Source organism: Lolium rigidum, chromosome 4 (genome assembly GCF_022539505.1).
Source record: "Lolium rigidum isolate FL_2022 chromosome 4, APGP_CSIRO_Lrig_0.1, whole genome shotgun sequence".
Classification (NCBI taxonomy): Eukaryota; Viridiplantae; Streptophyta; class Magnoliopsida; order Poales; family Poaceae; genus Lolium; species Lolium rigidum.
Window position 1 is genome coordinate 211,111,972 of NC_061511.1, and position 21,731 is coordinate 211,133,702.

At 47.3% G+C, this 21,731-nt stretch overlaps 1 protein-coding gene and 1 pseudogene across 2 annotated transcripts in view; one reads left to right on the forward strand and one right to left on the reverse strand.

The window, feature by feature from the left end:
- Positions 1-21,731, reverse strand: part of LOC124706987 (photosynthetic NDH subunit of lumenal location 5, chloroplastic-like) — a 100,572-nt gene that overhangs the window by 26,141 nt on the left and 52,700 nt on the right. The window lies entirely within an intron of this gene.
- LOC124706986 lies at positions 686-20,688 on the forward strand (annotated as a pseudogene).

The window sequence follows — 21,731 nt, forward strand, 5'->3', positions numbered from 1 at the left end:
GAAATTTATCGCTCCCCTGAACCAATTGAACTGAAGCTAATCTCGTTAGCAAATCATTCCAAGAAGCTAGCCTGGGACCAATGAGATTACGCCTGAACGACACAGAGGGTGGAGAGGTTTCCATTACCTTCTGTAAGGTATCTCCCTTATGTTGAACAATATTATACAAAGCTGGATATTGTTCTCGAAGAGAGGTTGTACCCAACCATTTGTCTTCCCAGAACCTTATCTCAGACCCATTTCGAATGGAGAAGGAACCGAATGGGAAAAAGTGCTTTTTAGTTTCCATAATGCCAGCCCAAAAGTGAGAATCTCCGGGTTTCCATATAACCTGAGATATTGCTTTCGAGCCAACATACTTTTTTCGTAACAGTTGTTGCCATCGACCATCCTCCGTTAACAACCTGGCCAGCCATTTTCCTAGCAAGGTCCTATTTTTAACTTCAAGATCATGAACTCCAAGTCCACCTTGATCTTTTGGACGGCAAACCACACTCCATTTAGTTAACCGCTATTTTTTCTTTTTATTATACCCTTGCCAAAAGAATCTTCATCGGGATAGATTCGCATATGCTTCCATTTTCTGAATCGCATCCAACCCTCGCCGCCGCTGCAGCCGTAGTGGAGACAGGTCTCCGGACGATCTCGAGAACGAGACCGCGGCGCATTCTGATCCCGGACGACGATGAAGCTCGTCACACGAAACCTCGTCCCCAACGGGCCCGGCTCCGTGAAGCTCATGCTGCAGGTTGACGACGACCTGTGGGACGCGTACAACCTGATCGCCGCCGGAGACACGGTGGAGGCAGTGACGGTGCGGAAGATCGGGGGCCGCGACACGGCGGAGCGCGTGAAGCTGGCGCTGGAGATCGCGGTGCAGACGGTGGAGTACGCCACGCGTGGAGGACTTGCTGATGCGCGTGCGCGCGCGACAAGAACCAGACCAAGAACGAGTACGTTCAGATCGGGCAGTACCACACCCTGGAGTTGGAGCTCAAGCGGTCCTTCATCCTCCGCAAGGAGGTCTGGAACTGGCCGGTGCTCGACAGGATCCAGCAGCCGTGCGACAACACGGCGGCCAACGCCGACCTGGCGGTGCTCCTCATTCATGAGGGGCTCGCCCACCTCTTCCTCGTGGGGCGGATGACGTGGGCATTACCCTTCGGGTAACCGACATTGCCCTATCTCGTATTGTTTAGTTGGAGGCCCATGAAGGCACTTGGAGGCAAGACGGGCCACTTGGATGGCGCACCAGAAGATTCCTTGACGGGCAAGACAAAGAAGCGGCTGAACAAGGAAAGATTAGATTTAAAACTACTGTAAACCTAGTCGTACTCGGTTAGACCTCTTGATACCTGGCCTCCTATATAAAGGCGAGGAGAGGGGCTGCCGAGGGACAGAATCAATCTTAGCAATCTTAGCCACCAAAAAGTCCAGAGCTAGGTCGCAGCAGCACTTAGCATCTCGACGAGATCTCAGCCGAACTATTCGGCTCCCCATTGTAACCCAATATCTTCATAATCAAGAACAGACAGGCAGGACGTAAGGGTTTTACCTCATCGAGGGCCCCGAACCTGGGTAAATCGCTCTCCCCGCTTGTCGCGTGAACCGATGTCTCGTGTCGGCTTGCGGGATTCCGTCAACCCTAAGCCCCAATCGGAGGGCATTGCCGAGAGTACCCTCGACAATTGGCGCCGTCTGTGGGAACCCTGTCGGCACAAGATCGGACATCGGCAGAGCCCGTCATGTCATCAGCGACTTCATCAACACCATCATCGCCAAAACTGGGAAGCCCGATTCGCTTCGGCCCCTATGAATTCACCCCGCAGAGCGAATCGTCTCGCTCGACCTTCTCCGATCTGCAAGGCAACATGGAGGTGACCTTCGGGAGCGTCCACTGCAACGTCAACTCAGAAGGAATCCTTCGGCTGCTGGAATCGCCCACTTCCAGATCGACGAGTCCAAGCGCGTCATCATCACTCGACCTTTCGGCTGGTCTGACAGGCTCGGCGAGTTCGCCCGCGCCCTCGACTCCCCGTTCAGCGTCTTCCATGTCGGTAGGATCCGACAATCCCGCATCTTCGGAGTTAACCTTGTACTCATCGCTGAACCGCAACACCGAGGCATGGGCTGGGATCGAGCGACACACTCGTTCATCCGCAATGCCCGGTATTCATCGGGAGAGGACAGGTGTCGACAGCATCGTCCAAGGTGTCACCGAGGAGCGGCGCACCACCAAGTTTATGTTGCTAACGGGGAGACGGAGATCGCACCCCCGTTCCAGCAGGCGAGCTAGTTTTGAGAACAGCGCCAGCAACAACAAAAGCGACCACACTATCGCAGAGGAGGAGCGGGCAGCAGCCAAGGCAGCCGTGCTTAACAACACGCCGCTCCCGGCAGGAACCACGGTTGGCACCCTCAACGCTTACCGCTCCATATTGGAGAAAAACCGGGAACGACTATCCAAAGAACAAGCCACCCTCGAGAGACGCCTATACTGCGGCGGACCGATCCGGCGAACGACGAAGAGGCTCGCAAGGAAGCGCCTCTCGAAGTACTCAGGGGGCAGGCAAGCACCGATCAAGACTATCCAGGCTTTCGGAAGATGACGCTAGAGAAATAACGTCGAATCTGACCAAATCCTTTATGACCACGGACACCGCGGGTATGCCACGGCCAAAAACCGTCGCGGGAGCAACCGCCAACCTCGCTGCATACCTCATCAATCAGCGCCCTGAAGGTTCCATGGCTCAAGCCCACCGAGGTGCCCTAGAAAGTCTTGCGATATTGGGAGATCATCTAGTTCCGCGAAAGGAAAAGACCACGTTGCAGGCTAGTGGCTCAAAGCATTATGCGAGAGATGCTCGGGATGAAATCACTCAGAACAGGATCGACAAAGCAAGGCGACGACGCGCCGCTAGGGAGGAGTATGACAGTGATTCTTCGGATGAGAGTCAGGAGAACGACGGCGAGCTCAGGGGAGCCGATTGTTTAAGCTACAAAATCCGTGAGGCGATGCCACCCAGAAAGTTCAAACCCACCCCTACCGCGCTGCCAAATACGATGGGCAGCGGGAGCCAAGGTCCTGGATAGACGACTATCTGCGGCTGTGATTCCGCATAAGGGGAACCGGATAGCAGCAATGCGGTGCTTGCGGCTTTACCTAAAGGATTCAGCGCGAGCACTGGTTAAGGGGTCTACCGAAGGGTTCCATCAAATCATGGGACGACCTAGTAGATGCTTTCGTTGCCAATTTCCAAGCAACGTACAAAAGGCCCGTCGGGATTGAAGAGTTACGGCATTGCCAGCAAAAGCAGAAGGAATCGATGCGCTCATACATCGGGAGATTCACCAAACTCCTAAACGCTGCCGAAGACGTATCTGTCGACAGAGCAATCGACGCCTTCCGCGATGGCATCCGACGTGAAAGCTACATAGAAGAACTCGGGCGCAAAAAGCCAAAAACCATAACCAAGTTAATGGAAATCGCCAACAGCTGGGCTGATGGCGAGGACAACGTGCGAAAGCCGCGACAGCGCAGTGACGACGAAGACGACGACCAGCCGAAGCACGACTCGGGTGGTCGAAGGGATCGTCACAAGAGAAGGAAGAACCGCAGCTATGACGACAACAACCTGGTAGCCGCAGGGTACTCCGATCGGCAGGACGATCGATATGACAATAGAAGAGACGATCGACAGGACGGTAATCGGAACAACTCTGGGAACCGTGGCAATTATAAACCACAGCAGCAGAGGACTCCCGAACTGCCCTACGTTGAGCAGATCAACGCTCCCTGTTACTTGCACTCGTATGTCGATTCTAAGGACGGCAAAACGAAGTCAAGCCACTTGCTCAGGGACTGTCGGCAGTTCATTGACATGCACAAACTCATCCGGCGGGCGAGGCCAGCAACCGCCACCACCACCACCACCACCACCTCCACCGCAGCATCAAGTCCAGCAGGCTCAACCTCATCAACCCAACGAGGCATTTCCACCACCACGCGGGCAGATGAGCATGATCCACAGGACAGGTGTTTCAAGAAGAGAAATGAAGAAGCTCACTCGAGAAATCAACACAGCGAGAAAGCATCATGGCGAACATCCCCGAATATGTCGAGTGGTCATCTCGGAATATTACATTCAGTCGAGCGAGATCACCCGATGACCATACCGAAACCGGGAAACGCTGCCTTAGTAGTCGAGGCGCGGGTCGGGGGATTCAAGATGAGCAAAGTCTTCATGGATGGTGGAAGTGGACTAAACCTGATATTTCTCGACACGATCAAGAGTATGGGGATCACCATGAGAATGCTAGAAGAATCGGACACCCGCTTTCATGGGATTCTCCCCACTTCACCGGCGTACTCTCTTGGCAAAGTTTACCGAACGTCATCTTTGGCAAACCCGACAACTTCGGGAAGGAAAAGATCGAGTTCGAAGTCGTGAACTGGGAGTCGCAGTATCACGCTATACTCGGGAGGCCAGCTTATGCCAAGTTCATGGCTGTACCGCACTATGCATACCTCAAGCTGAAAATGCCTGGGAGCAACGGGACAAACATTACAGTCTATGGAAGTTTCTCACGCTCGGACAATTGTGATCGAGACTTTCAGAGGATTGCTGCAAAGTTTGGACTGCGGCAGGAAATTACTCACCTTCCTTCAAAGTCATCGTCACGATATAATAAGGAAGAAGAACGCGTCAGAGGAGCAAAGAAGAAGCCAGCCGACCTCGCCCTTGAAGCTTCGGCAGCACAAACTTCTGCAGCCCAAGCTTCGGCAGCAAAAGTTTCGGCAGCTGATGGTGCAGAAGACATAGGAGATAGCAAAACACTGACAATCACCGCCCAGACCTCTGGTGAAATCAACGACGCTTCGAAAAACACCAACACGGTGAACAAGCCAGAAGATGAGAAGAACCCTTTCCATGCCTAAGCAATCTACTAGTGTTTAATTTTCCCTCTCTTTTTAAACAGGGCTCTCCCTTTTTCGCCCTTTAGTCCCGTGTTTTTTATTAATGAGAACTTAAGTTTCGATTCCTTGAAAAGCATTGCAGTAAATCGGAGCACCTACACCGCATCACCGAACACACTGTTTACGCCACCCTGGCAAACAACGGTGCAGCAGAGCGCGCGGCAAAAGATCTGCTCTGAAAAAAGCCTCTATGAGCGCTACAGGATGCAAAATAAACAAGGACATTAATCCTTCCCTCTGCTATAGATGCATCTACGAGTGCCGTAAATAGCAATAGTTCGGAAATACATATAAACACAACCCACGTTCGATATTTTACTTATGGAAATATCAAAGAACAACGGGCTCATCGGCAGAATCATTGCACCCGAAATATTCGGGAGTGGTACGTCGAAACATACATCGGTTGAAAGCAAAGTTGCGCATACAACAGGTTTAGTAAAACCTGCAACACGAGCTGATCACTCAAATGATTTGTTGACCAACGAGTACACATACATCTAAACGGGCAATTAAGATTTGCTCCCTCAAAATTTGCCAACGGCATTAACACGGTAAAAGTACATATACATGTATCTACCGAATAAAAAGTCTCGGCTAAACAATCCTAACACTTGGATGAAGTAGCCAAAATAACTTATTTACAAAACAACCTTAATCCCTGAAATCGCCCTTGCGGAGTTTCTCTTTCCTCGGGTACCTTTGAATCCTTCTCAAGCTTGTCGATAATTATATTGGCGGGCAGCAATACCTTCGGATACAGAGTCTCCAAGTCACCAACCGCGTTGGCGATAGAGAGCAGATTTGCTAAGGGGTAACGTGCAAGGACAAGGGCAAGTGTAAACCTGGCCCCTGCAAAAACCTTAGCTCGCACCAAGTCTCGAATCTTCTTGGTATTCCCAAACTCAGACATCAGAGTCAACAACGTAGGAGGGACCGCGTTCAAAGGGAACATAGTCCTCCAAATTACCCTCAGGGCTTTGTAGCACTTGTCGAAGAAATGGTGGACTTGTTGGACCCGATCCTGAAATTGTGCGACAGCCGAAGCCTTCGAGTGTTCCCGCCAAAACATTTCTTCGGCTGATGACAGCTGGGTCAATGCGTGCACACGCTCGTGAATCCGCTTGTTCTCTTCCGCACGGTTCAAAGCTATGACTGGCAGAGAAATCAATAGAAGATCAGGCAATGCGTTTTCAACAAAAGAGTAATGAACTCAAAGACCAGGGAACTTACAGTTTAAACTTTCAGTGGCCTTATGCAGTTCAGTAAGAGCATAGCGCTCTACGTCGGCTGCAATCTCGCCCTTCTTCTTGATAATGGCTGCCAAGGCGTAGGTGCTGCGCAGATCCTTTTCTAACTGTGTGATCCGATCCTTCATACATTGCACTCGATCATCTTCAGAAAGAGCACCCGAAGAATCGTCAACAAATGCAGGCACTGGGAACACCTGTAAGGAAAGGCGTCAAAGGCATGACAGATCGATTCACCTCAACGTCAGAAGGTACTCCCATCGGGAGAATGCAAGTGAAAATATCATAACAAAGAGTGTGCTAGCAACATTGCTAGCACAAAGTTTATTACAAATAGAAGTTATCCGACAGAACATTGTTTCACATCAGCTCAAAGAAAAGTTTGCTACAAAAATTAAAGGGCTTGGGTCTGAGTCGATAAACTAGGGTCGGCCGATGTCTTCCTTGATGACACCAGCTCGAGGAGCTGGCGTGCACACTTAAGAGCCGATGTCTTGAAGATGCTTAAATCAACAAACCGCCCATCCTGCTCTTTCGGCAGCTCCTTAGACATTTCTTCGATGTCAGCCTTAAAGCCGTAACCCATCATAAGTTGGAAGGCAAGGAGGGCACCATAGGTACGCGAAGTGCGTTTGAATACCTCGATAACCTCCTTGGTGTCAACCGCGAAGGCGTCAATCAATTGCCCCAGAGTTTTGTCTTGATTGATCTTGGGGAAGATCATCGAGTGCATCCGCGCCATGGCACCTTTTCCCTTTTCAAGAAGCTCCCGCGTAAGCTGGTGGGAGGCGAGAGTCATCGACACACCATTTGCCGGAGAGTTGTTTGGAACTTTGTCCAAGGCATCGGCAGGGATGTTGGCGGCTTCTGCAAGAGAATGAAATGGAAAAGGTCGCTGACAAAGGATCGAATCCATAAGTGCAATAATCGACAGAGGTGTACAAAAGATATTACCAAGTAAAGCCAAGAAAGACTGACGAAGGAGTTCGTCCTTTTCAGCTGCCCGAGCCTCGGCAGTCAGCCTGGATGCCTCCTCTTCTTTTAGCTTCTCCTTTAGCTTTCCCAGTTCCTCCTTCAGTGAGTCGACTTCTTGGCGAGCTTCGGCAGCTATCCTTACCGCGCCATCCAACTTCGAGGAGGAAGATTTAACTTCCTTTTGCAGCCGAGCCTTGTCTACCTCCAGAGAAGTGAATTGGGAGGCGAAGGCCTCCAAAGAGGAGATAACACCCCGCAGGTTCTAAAGGAAAGAGGATATTTGATGAAGAATCATTAAACAAGGTACGCACCAGGAAAATTCGCGTTGTAATCAAAAAAGGACTTACAGAAGGAGGAGTCACGGCGGCGGCAGTTGAAGAAACATCTTTCCCCTTACAAAGGGAGGAAGATGTCGATACCTGAGCCGCGGGGGCTGCCTTAGGAGACGAAGCTTCGGAAGCCACAACGTCCGGTGGAGCAGCGCCAGATTTGGCTTTCTTAGACGGAGGCTCAATGAAACCTTCGTCACTGCAAAAGGAAATGATTGACAGAAGTTATGAAAAGAATGCGAGAAATAAAAGGACAAAATATGGCTTCAGGGAAGAAGGTGCTTACATATCGAAGAGATCGTCTTCATCGGCAAAGCCGCTGGTTGATCTCTTCACGGGTGAAGCCCTGGTCTCCTCCACAGCTGCATTAACAAAGGCATCACGATCAGCGTCATCATCACGTACTGATCCCTCTGTGTCGCAAGCGTCATCGGCTGAGGAAGGAAGATCGGTGTGAACAGCTTCAGAATCTATCGGATCATCGTGTTCGCTCTCTGGGCCTGTGTGCTCGACAGTGTGAAAATCAACAGGGACTGAGGAGCCTCTTCCCTCAGAAGTATCATTCGGCGAATCATGCAAGTTTCCAGAGACTATGGGGATCTGTCGAAGAGAAGAACAAATAAGAATAATAGTAATTATGTTGACTAAGCGGAAGCAGCGTAATAAGGATATGAGAAGGAAAGATACCTCTGATGGTGGATGATCGGCATCAAGGGGAGTATAAGAAGATATCAACGGAATCGAGTCTTCCTGACTAAAGAGAGTAAGGCGACGGACTTCGTCAAGCAGCTCCTTTTCCGACAATTCAGCGATATTTATCCTGGTTTCATCCTTTGCACCCGAATACAACCACATCGGGCGGATTCTAGCCATGACTGGTTGGACTCGACGCTTCAAGAACACCGCTGCTACCTCTGTACCGATCATAGTTTGACCATCGACCTCTTTGATCCGAAGGAATTTGGCGAATAATTCGTCGGCCGCTGTCTTTTCGTCGGGAGAGAGAATGTTCTTCCAAGAATCCTTCGGCTTGGCTTCAAGGACATCGACAAAGCAAGGAAGCTGGGACTCGGTTGTTGAAGAGTCCTTGACATAAAACCATTTCAGTCTCCATCCTTGCACGGATTCTCTCATTGGGAAACTGAAATAGTTAACCTCTGAATGAGCCACAAACCCCACTCCTCCGATGACAAAGGATCCATTACTACTGTTGTACCTCTTAACATAAATGATCTTTTTCCACAACCCAAAATGGGGCTCAATGCCCAAGAACGCCTCACAGAGGGTGATGAACACAACAACGTGAAGGATTGAGTTAGGGGTGAGTTGCCACAGTTGGATTTCCTAAGTCCGCAGAAGATGGTGAAGAAATTCATGGGCATGAAGCGAGAGACCCAGATACAGGAATGACAGGAACACCACGGAAAAACCAGCAGGGGGATTGGGCCGAGAAATCGCACCTAGAAGAATCACGTTCCCCTCGTCGGAGGAGACTAACCCAAGGCTTCGGGCCCTCTTCTCATCACGCTTCGTGATGGAGGATGCTAGCCAATCCCCAGGTTTGTCTATCGAGCCTAGCGGCGCTGGCAGCGCCGGAGCTGGAGGAGGAGCATCTGGAGCACTCCTCTTCGGAAGATTCGAGGAGGATTTGGCGGCGGCGCCACCGCTAGTAGAACTGGCGGCGGCAGTGAGGCTCTTCTTCTTCACCATTGCGAGATCTGGGGAAGATCGGAAAAGCGGTGGTGGCGGCGCAGCGAGTTGCAAAGGAAGGAAGAAGAAGAAGGGCGAGGAGATGCTATGGCAAGTGTGGAGAAGATTAGAGATTTTCGTCTTTTGGAGATTTTAGGAAAGGGAGAACTCGAGGGCTGTGTAGGCACGTGTCATTGCTACCAGTTCATTAAGGAGATCTTTTTCCATTGATGGCTGCGGGAATCGAGGGGGCGCCTTGGTAACCGTACAAGAAGGGCGGATATTGCTTAAAAATAGGGCCAGACAGAGAAAGGATGGGCCCAGCGGGTCGCGTCTTATCAGTCAAAATCAAGATGTCAGTAAAACGTCATCAATGACGTCGTGAAGAATGCTCGAAGAATTCGAAGGAATAAAAAGGTATCGGATGGTGAACTTGAGTCTATGCACAGATTGCGAAGCATCTGCACTTAGACTCGGGGGCTACTCCCATCGGGAGCGCTGATGCGCAGCCGACCGAATGAGGAGTCGAAGGAAAAAAGGATTGAAGAAAAATTGGCTAATCAGCTCGAGTCTGCACTCGGTTGCAAGCACCCGCGCTCAGACTCGGGGGATACTCCCATCGGGAGCGCGTGACGCGCACCCGACAGAACTTTTTTGCACTCCAGGATCATGCCCGGGGACTTGATTATGTGTAGAGTAACGTTGTTTTGCCATCGGTAGTTAACCAACAAAAGTTGGGCACGTTACTCATTATCCCTGGCATGCGGAAAATATATCGGATGACCTATGAACGCTTGCAGAAAAACTTCGACAGAGCAAAATGTTCGAGTGGTACAACTTGAGTCTACGCACGGATTGCAAGCATCCGTACCTAGACTCGGGGGCTACTGACGTGGGCATTACCCTTTGGGTAACCGACATTTCCCTATCCCGTATTGTTTAGTTGGAGGCCCATGAAGGCACTTGGAGGCAAGACGGGCCACTTGGATGGCGCACCAGAAGATTCCTTGACGGGCAAGACAAAGAAGCGGCTGAACAAGGAACGATTAGATTTAAAACTACTGTAAACCTAGTCGTACTCGGTTAGACCTCTTGATACCTGGCCTCCTATATAAAGGCCAGGAGAGGGGCTGCCGAGGGACAGAATCAATCTTAGCAATCTTAGCCACCAAAAAGTCCGGAGCTAGGTCGCAGCAGCACTTAGCATCTCGGCGAGATCTCAGCCGAACTATTCGGCTCCCCATTGTAACCCAATATCTTCATAATCAAGAACATACAAGCAGGACGTAAGGGTTTTACCTCATCGAGGGCCCCGAACCTGGGTAAATCGCTCTCCCCGCTTGTCTGTGAACCGATGTCTCGTGTCAGCTTGCAGGATTCCGTCAACCCTAAGCCCCAATCAGAGGGCATTGCCGAGGAGTACCCTCGACAGCGGAGCGTCACGACCACCAGGGCGCGCGTCGAGGTTCCCATCCCCAGGAAGCACGGCTGCGCCATGGCCGCCTACGACAAACGCGGTCCGCGACTTCTTCACCCGCATCCTTGACGCCTTCCTCAGCCACGTCGACTTCGGCCTCGTCCAGTGTGGCGTCATCGCCAGCCCGGGCTTCACCAAGGACCAGTTCCGCGACTACATGCTCCTGCAGGCCATGCGTGGGCGGGGCGACATGTGCGCCGTCACCGAGAACAAGGCGCGCATCGTGCTCGCGCGCGCGCCCTCCGGGTACCCGCACAGCCTCAAGGACGTCCTCAGCGAGAAGAGTGTCATGGCGCAGATCAAGGACACCAAGGCCATGCAGGAGGTCCCCGCCATGCAGGAGTTCTACGACATGATCACTGATACGTCTCCAACGTATCGATAATTTCTTATGTTCCATGCCACTTTATTGATGATACCTACATGTTTTATGCACATTTTATGTCGTATTTACGCATTTTATGGAACTAACCTATTAACAAGATGCCGAAGTGCCCGTTCCTGTTTTCTGCTGTTTTTGGTTTCGAAATCCTAGTAACGAAATATTCTCGGAATTGGACGAAATCAACGCCCGGGTTCCTATTTTGCCCGGAAGCATCCGAACACCCGAGAGCCGCCGGAGGGGGCCCCGGTGGGCCCGAGATGACATGGTGGCGCGGCCCGAGGCCTGGCCGCGCCACCCTATGGTGTCGTCGCCTCGTTGACCCTCCTGCGCCGCCTCTTCGCCTATATAAAGCCCCTGCATCAAAAACCCTTACAGAGGAAGCCACGATACGAGAAAAGTTCCAGAGCCGCCGCCGTCGCGAAGCCAAGATCTGGGGGACAGGAGTCTCTGTTCCGGCACCCTGCCGGAGCGGGGAAGTGCCCCCGGAAGGCTTCTCCATCGACACCGCTGCCATCTCCACCGCCATCTTCATCACCGCTGCTGCTCCCATGAGGAGGGAGTAGTTCTCCATTGAGGCTCGGGGCTGTACCGGTAGCTATGTGGTTAATCTCTCTACTATGTACTTCAATACAATGATCTCATGAGCTGCCTTACATGATTGAGATTCATATGAGTTTTGTATCACTATTCATCTATGTGCTACTCTAGTGATGTGTTATTAAAGTAGTTTTATTCCTCCTGCATGTGTGCAAAGGTGACGGTGCGTGCACCGTGTTAGTACTTGGTTTATGCTATGATCATGATCTCTTGTAGATTGCGAAGTTAACTATTGCTATGATAATATTGATGTGATCTATTCCTCCTACATATGCATGAAGGTGACAGAGTGTGCATGCTATGCTAGTACTTGGTTTAGTCTTTTGATCTATCTTACACTTAAGGTTACCTAAACATGAGCATTATTGTGGAGCTTGTTAACTCCGGCATTGAGGGTTCGTGTAATCCTACGCAATGTGTTCATCATCCAACAAGAGTGTAGAGTATGCATTTATCTATTCTGTTATGTGATCAATGTTGAGAGTGTCCACTAGTGAAAGTGTAATCCCTAGGCCTTGTTCCTAAATACTGCTGAGTTACTACTCGCTTGTTTACTCGTTTCTATCGCGCTACTACTCGCTGCAATACTACCACCATCAACTACACGCCTGACAAGCTATTTTCCGGCACAGTTGCTATCGCTCATATATATTCATACCACTCGTATTTCACTATCTCTTCGCCGAACTAGTGCACCTATTTGGTGTGTTGGGGACACAAGAGACTTCTTGCTTTGTGGTTGCGGGGTTGCATGAGAGGGATATCTTTGACCTCTTCCTCCCCGAGTTCGATAAACCTTGGGTGATCCACTTAAGGGAAACTTGCTGCTGTTCTACAAACCTCTCGCACTTGGAGGCCCAACACCGTCTACAGGAAAGGAGGGGGAACGTAGACATCAAGCACTTTTCCGGCGCCGTTGTCGGGGAGGAAAGGTAAAAGGTACTCACACTCCGGATCTCGGCTACTAAGCTATTTTCCCGGCGCCATTGTAAGTACTCGAAGCTATTTCCTTTAGACTCTGCAATTGCGACATTTGGTTTCTTGTTTACACTAGTTAGGCATAATGGAAAACAACAAAAATATGAGAGATCTTTATGAACTTTATCTTGAATTAGGACATGATGTGTTTGAAGAAAGAATTAAGAAACCCATGGAACTTTATATGCATGCTAATGGGAATGTTGTTACTATGAATGCTTTGAACACCATTGTTGCTAATGCTATGGAAAATTCTAAGCTTGGGGAAGCTGGCTTTGATGAGCATGATATTTTTAGTCCCCCAAGCATTGAGGAGAAAATTTACTTTGATGATACTTTGCCTCCCATTTATGATGATTATAATGATAGTAGTCTTTTGTTACCACCTGTTATGGAGGATAAATTTGATTATGATTACAATATACCTCCTGTATTTGATAGCTACTTTGTTGAATTTGCTCCCACTACAATTAATAAGAATGACTATGCTTATGTTGGGAGTAGTAATTATTTTATGCATGAGACTCATGATAAGAATGCTTTATGTGATAGTTATATTGTTGAGTTTGCTCATGTTGCTACTGAAAGTTATTATGAGAGAGGAAAATATGGTTGTAGAAATTTTCATGTTACTAAAACACCTCTCTATGTGCTGAAATTTTTGAAGCTACACTTGTTTTATCTTCCTATGCTTGTTACTTTGCTCTTCATGAACTTGTTTATTTACAAGATTCCTTTGCATAGGAAGCATGTTAGACTTAAATGTGTTTTGAATTTGCCTCTTGATGCTCTCTTTTGCTTCAAATACTATTTCTTGCGAGTGCATCATTAAAACTGCTGAGCCCATCTTAATGGCTATAAAGAAAGAACTTCTTGGGAGATAACCCATGTGTTTATTTTACTACAGCAATTTTTGTTTTGTTGAGTCTTGGAAGTTGTTTACTACTGTAGCAACCTCTCCTTATCATGTTTTTGTGCCAAGTAAAGTTTCTATGTCAAAGTTGATGTTATATTTGGGATCGCTGCGCAGAAACAGCATTGCTGTCTGTCACGAATCTGGGCACAGTTCTCTGTAGAAAATTCGAAAAAATCTGCCAATTTACGAGCGTGATCCTCAGATATGTACGCAACTTTCATTAGTTTTGAGTTTTTCCATTTGAGCAAGTCTGGTGCCATCTTAAAATTCGTCTTTACGGACTGTTCTGTTTTTGACAGATTCTGCCTTTTATTTCGCATTGCCGCTTTTGTTAAGTTGAATGAGTTTCTTTGTTCCATTAACTTTCAGAAGTTTTGTGCAATGTCCAGAAGTGTTAAGAATGATTGTGTCACCTCTGAACATGTGAATTTTTGATTGTGCACTAACCCTCTAATGAGTTTGCTCGAAGTTTGGTGTGAAGGAAGTTTTCAAGGGTCAATAGAAGAGGGTGATATAATGTGATCGAGAAGAGTGAAAGGTCTAAGCTTGGGGATGCCCCGGTGGTTCATCCCTGCATATTTTAAGAAGACTCAAGCATCTAAGCTTGGGGATGCCCAAGGCATCCCCTTCTTCATCGACAACTTATCAGGTTTCTTCTAGTGAAACTATATTTTTATTCCATCACATCCTATGTATTTTACTTGGAGCGTCTGTGTGCTTTTATTTTTGTTTTTGTTTTGTTATCTTAGTTCTCTGAATAAGTTCATCCTTGTGTGGGAGAGAGACATGCTCCGCTGGTTCGTATGAACACATGTGTTCTTAGCTCATAATATTCATGGCGAAGTTTCCTCTTCGTTAAATTGTTATATGGTTGGAATTGGAAAATGCTACATGTAGTAATTGCTATAATGTCTTGGGTAATGTGATACTTGGCAATTGTTGTGCTCATGTTTAAGCTCTTGCATCATATGCTTTGCACCCATTAATGAAGAAATACATAGAGCTTGCTAAAATTTGATTTGCATATTTGGTTTCTCTAAGGTCTAGATAATATCTAGTATTGAGTTTTGAACAACAAGGAAGACAGTGTAGAGTCTTATAATGTTTACAATATGTCTTTTATGTGAGTCTTGCTGCACTTGTTCATCCTTGAGTTTGCTTCAAATAACCTTGCTAGCCTAAACCTTGTATCGAGAGGGAATACTTCTCATGCATCCAAAATCCTTGAGCCAACTACTATGCCATTTGTGTCCACCATACCTACCTACTACATGGTATTTCTCCGCCATTCCAAAGTAAATTGCTTGAGTGCTACCTTTAAACAATTCAAAATTTATCACCTCTTATTTGTGTCAATGTTTTATAGCTCATGAGGAAGTATGTGGTGTTTTATCTTTCGATCTTGTCATTTACTTTTGACAGACTTTCACAATGGACTAGTGGCTTCATCCGCTTATCCAATAATTTTGCAAAAAGAGCCGGCAATGAGGTTCCTAGCCTCAATTAATTAACTTGCATTAATAATTCTCTTCACATGTTTTGCTCCGATTCATCGGTAAGCAACTTAATTTTGCAAATAGACACTCCTCCATGGTATGTGAATGTTGGAAGGCACCCGAGGATTCGGTTAGCCATGGCTTGTGTAAGCAAAAGGTTGGGAGGAGTGTCATCCATAAATAAAGAAAAACTAAACTAAAGTACATGTGTAAACAAAAGAGAAGAGGGATGATCTACCTTGCTGGTAGAGATAACGTCCTTCATGGGAGCCGCTCTTGAAAGTCTGGTTGATGAGGTAGTTAGAGTACCCGCTACCATTCGTTGACAACAACAAACACCTCTCAAAACTTTACTTTTATGCTCTCTTGATGTTTTCAAAACCAAAGCTCTAGCACAAATATAGCAATCGATGCTTTCCTCTTTGTAGGGCCATTCTTTTACTTTTTATGTTGAGTCAGTTTACCTATCTCTCTCCACCTCAAGAAGCAAACACTTGTGTGAACTGTGCATTGATTCCTACATACTTGCATATTGCATTTGTTATATTACTCTATGTTGACAATTATCCATGAGATATACATGTTACAAGTTGAAAGCAACCGCTGAAACTTAATCTTCCATTGTGTTGCTTCAATGTCTATACTTTAAATTATTGCTTTATGAGTTAACTCTTATGCAAGACTTATTGATGCTTGTCTTGAAGTACTATTCATGAAAAGTCTTTGCTTTATGATTCAGCTTGTTTACTCATGTCATTACCTTTGCTTTGATCGCTGCATTCATTACATATGCTTACAATAGTATGATCAAGGTTATGATGGCATGTCACTTAAGAAATTATCTTTGTTATCGTTTTACCCGCTCGGGACGAGCGAGAACTAAGCTTGGGGATGCCGATACGTCTCCAACGTATCGATAATTTCTTATGTTCCATGCCACTTTATTGATGATACCTACATGTTTTATGCACATTTTATGTCGTATTTACGCATTTTATGGAACTAACCTATTAACAAGATGCCGAAGTGCCGGCTCTCGTTTTCTCGCTGTTTTTGGTTTCGAAATCCTAGTAACGAAATATTCTCGAATTGGACGAAATCAACGCCCGGGTTCCTATTTTGCCCGGAAGCATCCAGAACACCCGAGAGCCGCGCGGAGGGGCCCCGGTGGGCCCAGATGACATGGTGGCGCGGCCCGAGGCCCCGGCCGCGCCACCCTATGGTGTCGTCGCCTCGTTGACCCTCCCGCGCCGCCTCTTCGCCTATATAAAGCCCCCGCATCAAAACCCTTACGAGAGGAAGCCACGATACGAGAAAAGTTCCGGAGCCGCCGCCGTCGCGAAGCCAAGATCCGGGGGACAGGAGTCTCCGTTCCGGCACCTCGCCGGAGCGGGGAAGTGCCCCCGGAAGGCTTCTCCATCGACACCGCTGCCATCTCCACCGCCATCTTCATCACCGCCGTTGCTCCCATGAGGAGGGAGTAGTTCTCCATTGAGGCTCGGGGCTGTACCGGTAGCTATGTGGTTAATCTCTCTACTATGTACTTCAATACAATGATCTCATGAGCTGCCTTACATGATTGAGATTCATATGAGTTTTGTATCACTATTCATCTATGTGCTACTCTAGTGATGTGTTATTAAAGTAGTTTTATTCCTCCTGCATGTGTGCAAAGGTGACAGATGCGTGCACCGTGTTAGTACTTGGTTTATGCTATGATCATGATCTCTTGTAGATTGCGAAGTTAACTATTGCTATGATAATATTGATGTGATCTATTCCTCCTACATATGCATGAAGGTGACAAGTGTGCATGCTATGCTAGTACTTGGTTTAGTCTTTTGATCTATCTTACACTTAAGGTTACCTAAACATGAGCATTATTGTGGAGCTTGTTAACTCCGGCATTGAGGGTTCGTGTAATCCTACGCAATGTGTTCATCATCCAACAAGAGTGTAGAGTATGCATTTATCTATTCTCGTTATGTGATCAATGTTGAGAGTGTCCACTAGTGAAAGTGTAATCCCTAGGCCTTGTTCCTAAATACCGCTGAGTTACTACTGCTTGTTTACTGTTTTATCGCGCTACTACTCGCTGCAATACTACCACCATCAACTACACGCCAGCAAGCTATTTTCTAGCACAGTTGCTACTGCTCATATATATTCATACCACCTGTATTTCACTCTCTCTTCGCCGAACTAGTGCACCTATTTGGTGTGTTGGGGACACAAGAGACTTCTTGCTTTGTGGTTGCAGGGTTGCATGAGAGGGATATCTTTGACCTCTTCCTCCCTGAGTTCGATAAACCTTGGGTGATCCACTTAAGGGAAACTTGCTGCTGTTCTACAAACCTCTGCACTTGGAGGCCCAACACTGTCTACAGGAAAGGAGGGGGAACGTAGACATCAATCACCAAGGACTCGGACCGGGCTTGCTATGGGCCCAAGCACGTGGAGCTTGCAAATGAGCGGCTTTTTTCGAAGGGACCCACCAGTGGGGATCAATTTTCATTATCATGGGGGATAACGAAAACAGCCGCCAAGTCTGTTTTACATATCAGAGTTTCACTCCTACCAACTATGTACACCACCACTGCAGCCACAGGAGGGCAACAAGGCACAAAATAGCAAAGAACGGCAAAAGGGGGAGGATCACCGCATAGGAACTACTTCGCTAGTGTTCGGTGGAAACAACAAACAAGACTAGGAGTTTCATAACAGCTACCAAAAGGGAAGTCTTTAAAGGAAGTGAAAGCAGCAGCTTCCGGTATCACCGGGGATGACTTTAAGTCGACAGCAGACAGCAGAACAGCAGAACGTAGGGTTTTTGCAGTTTTGAACGAAGGCAACAGCTTCTTCTCAGCGTCATTCAGCCAGATTATCAGCGTCTTTCTCATCTTCTCCATCAACCTCCATATCGTTATTCGGTCGATTCATCAGGCGGGGAGCATTGCTTGTGCCCGTAGGATCTATCCTTCTGTTACCGGCTCCAGCGGCCAACTCAAGGAGTGCATCAGCACCTTGGTTCAATTGAGAGGCTTCAGCTGCAATATGAGATCCTGGCCAATATTTCATGAAAACCACAACATGAAATATTAGTTCAACATGATTTTTTGGGATTTTTTTAAAGCAAGATTTATTACGCGCTTTCCAAATGGCCCATCAAATTGCTGCCAGTCCAGCAATTTGGACATTGCGACTGGTAGTGGAGTGATTTGGTATCCACCAAAAGTATTGTGCAAAGGACCCAGGCCGATTATGGGCCCCCACAGTCACACCCACCATGCTCCACAGGAATTTTGCTGTAGTACAAGAAAAGAAGAGGTGTAGAATAGATTCATGGGCAAAGCAAAAAAAGGCAAGTAGGGCTGCCTGCCCAGATTCTTTTCAGCAAGTTGTCTTTTGTTGCTATGGTATTATGCCAGATGAGCCACATCCAGACTTTGATTTTTAAAGGGATTTTGCTCTTCCAAAGATGCTTAAAAGACCTGTCAATGCCATTACTGCATAATTGCTTGTACAGGCTCTTTACAGAAAACTGACCATTTTGTGTCCATTTCCACCTTGGCATGTCAGTAGCATCAGTCAAAGTTATCTGCTGAAGGATATTAACAAGTCCACACCACAACTCCATTAAACCAGGATATTAACAAGTCCACACCACAACTCCATTAAACCAGCAGGCAACCATCTTCTAAAGGAGAGCCTCCAGCCCATATTTGCTGCCGCATCAACTGTGATGTTCTGTTCATTACAAATGGCAAAAATCTCAGGAAATTTGTCCTTCAGAGGGGAATGGCCACACCAAGCATCTCCCCAGAAACTAGTCCTGCAACCATTTCCAACAATCATCCTTCTCCCACACAGATATATATCCCTTATATGGAGCATATCTGACCAAAGAGGAGAATCTCCACTTCTGTGTCTGGTAAAATAAATACCAGCATTCCCCTGGTATTTTTTCCTCATAAAATTCTGCCAAGGCCCTTCATCCTTTTCCAGTTTCCACCACCACTTACACATCAGGGCAATGTTGAATTTGTGCAAATCTTTCACACCAAGGACACCTTTACTTCTAGGTTTAAAAATCCATCTCCATTTAACAAAATGATATTTCTTTTTGTCAGCAGCTCCAGCCCAAAAGAAATTCCTGATGGGTCTTGAAATATTTTCTATGTTAGTTTTGTGGAGAAGTCTCATTGACATCTGATACACAACAATATTAGAGAGGCAAGCATCAATTTTGATCAATCTACCTCCAATGGATAGAGTACTACCCATCCAACCACCCATACTTTTCTTCACCTTGTCTTCTATGAACTGCAAGTCAGCTACTGACAGTCTTCTGGCACACACTGGGGTCCCCAAGTATTTAATGGGCCACTTACCTTTCTGACAATTGAACAAGTCTACATAATCCTGCAATTTGTCAAGTTCATCAAGTACAAGCATGATTTCACTTTTTTTAAAGTTAATTTTCAAGCCATACATCACTTCAAATATATACAGCAGCAGCTTTAAATTTCTGGCTCCTTCAAAATCATCTTGAATCAGGAGTATAGTGTCATCTGCATACTGTAGAATAGCAACACCATTTTCCACCAAGTTATCAGCCAAACCTTTAAGCAGACCATTCCTTTGTGCATTTTCAATCATTTTGGAATAACTATTAGTTGCCATATTGAACAAAAAGGGAGCAAAAGGGTCACCTTGTCTTACCCCTTTGAAACTGTAACTGCTTCTTTAATCCATATTATCCACTTGTCACTAAATCCTTTCTGTTTGCAACAATCAAACAAAAAATTCCAATTCACTTTGTCATATGCTTTCTCAAAGTCAATTTTCAGCACAACTCCTTGTTTTTTCTTGACTTTGGACTCTCTGAAGATTTCATGTAGCAACATCACTCCATCTGTAATATATATTCCTATGATAAGAGCATTCTAGAAAGGATGAATAAGTTTTCCCATCACTGGCTCAGCTCTAGCCGTCATAGTTTTAGTGAAAATCTTGAACAAGACTTGTAATAAGCAGATCGGCCTATACTTCTGGATGATATCTGCATCTTCTCCCTTGGGACTGGGAGTAATGATCCCATAATTTATTATCTCCAAATTAAACTTGTGTTCATGGAAATCATTAAACATTTGCAACATATCTAGTTTGATAATATCCCAACTGTGTTGGTAGAATTCCACAGGGATTCCATCAGGGCGAGCAGCCTTATTTTTCTCCATCTGACAGATAATATCATGAATTTCTTCCTTAGTAAAGTTCCTATCAAGATTTGTCATGTCTTCATCTTCTAATTTTTCAGCTCTGTCCCATATATTATCTCTCAGTCTGACACCAGCATCAATAGCTAGCCCAAACAGATTTTTGAATAGCCTTGTGTTTTGAATGAGCGGCTGGCCATCAAGACTCTCCTGCTCACGGATACTTGGTTCAGGAGCCCCGATGTTGCTGCTAGACGCAAGTATGTCGACCTCGCCGAATCCGTCAAGAAGCTCGGCGGCGCCGTGCGTGTCTTTTCCTCCATGAATGTCTCTGGCCATCAGCTCGACCAGATGACGGGAATAGCTGCCGTGCTTCGTTTTCCTCTCCCCGAGATATGATTTTATCCTTCTATCAACATTGTCTACAATATTGATTTACCCAGTAGTATAACATTTCCGGTGCACTTATCCAAAACAAAGTTCTTTATCGTCAAGGTTCTTCGTAATCTACATATGTTAATAAAACATGATGTACAATACATTAATTTTAGTCTTCTCCATTGGGGGAGGCACTTGGTGATGTCCCTTGTCGGTACCTGGGCCTGCCGCTCAGTTTCCGCCATCCGCGGCGCATCGGCTTCCAGCCGCTGCTTGATAAGCTCGGCAGTCGCCTCACACGGTGGAAGCTTCGCTTCTTCTCGCACGCGGGACGGCTAGCGCTACTCAAGGCCGTCGTCTCAGCCCTTCCGACCTATCTCGTCTCTGCGTTCGCGCCACCGGCTTGGCTCATCAAGGCGGTCAACAAGCTTCGTCGCGTCTGGCTTTGGGCGGGTGATGTGACTTGCACCGGTGGGCGCTGCAAGGTCGCTTGGGGGCGAGTCTGCCGGCCTCGGGATCTTGGCGGCCTAGGGTCCTCGACCTGGTCCGTTTCAGCTGTGCGTTGCGCCTTCACTGGCTTTGGTTGCAGCGCAGACAGCCCGGTCGACCTTGGGTTGGCCTTGCGGTCCCCTATGACGACTCGGATCGGGAGCTCTTCGCTGCGGCCACGACGGTGGAGCTTGGCGATGGTGCCTCCGCTAGCTTCTGGCACGACCCTTGGCTTTTCGGCGCCTCGCCCAGAGCCCTGGCCCCATCCCTGAATAGCCTCTCCAGACACAAGCACCGCTGCGTGCGAGACGCGCTGCGAAATGGCGCTTGGGTGCAGGACCTACGCGCACGCATCTCCGCGCCTTTGCTAGAGTCCTTCGTTGCTCTCGGCGCTCTGCTCGAGCTAGTGCAGCTTGATACGTCTCCAACGTATCTATAAAATCTGATGTTCCATGCTAGTTTTATGACAATACCTATATGTTTTGCTCACACTTTATAATGATTTTATGCATTTTCCGGAACTAACCTATTAACAAGATGCCGAGGTGCCAGTTCCTGTTTTCTGCTGTTTTTTG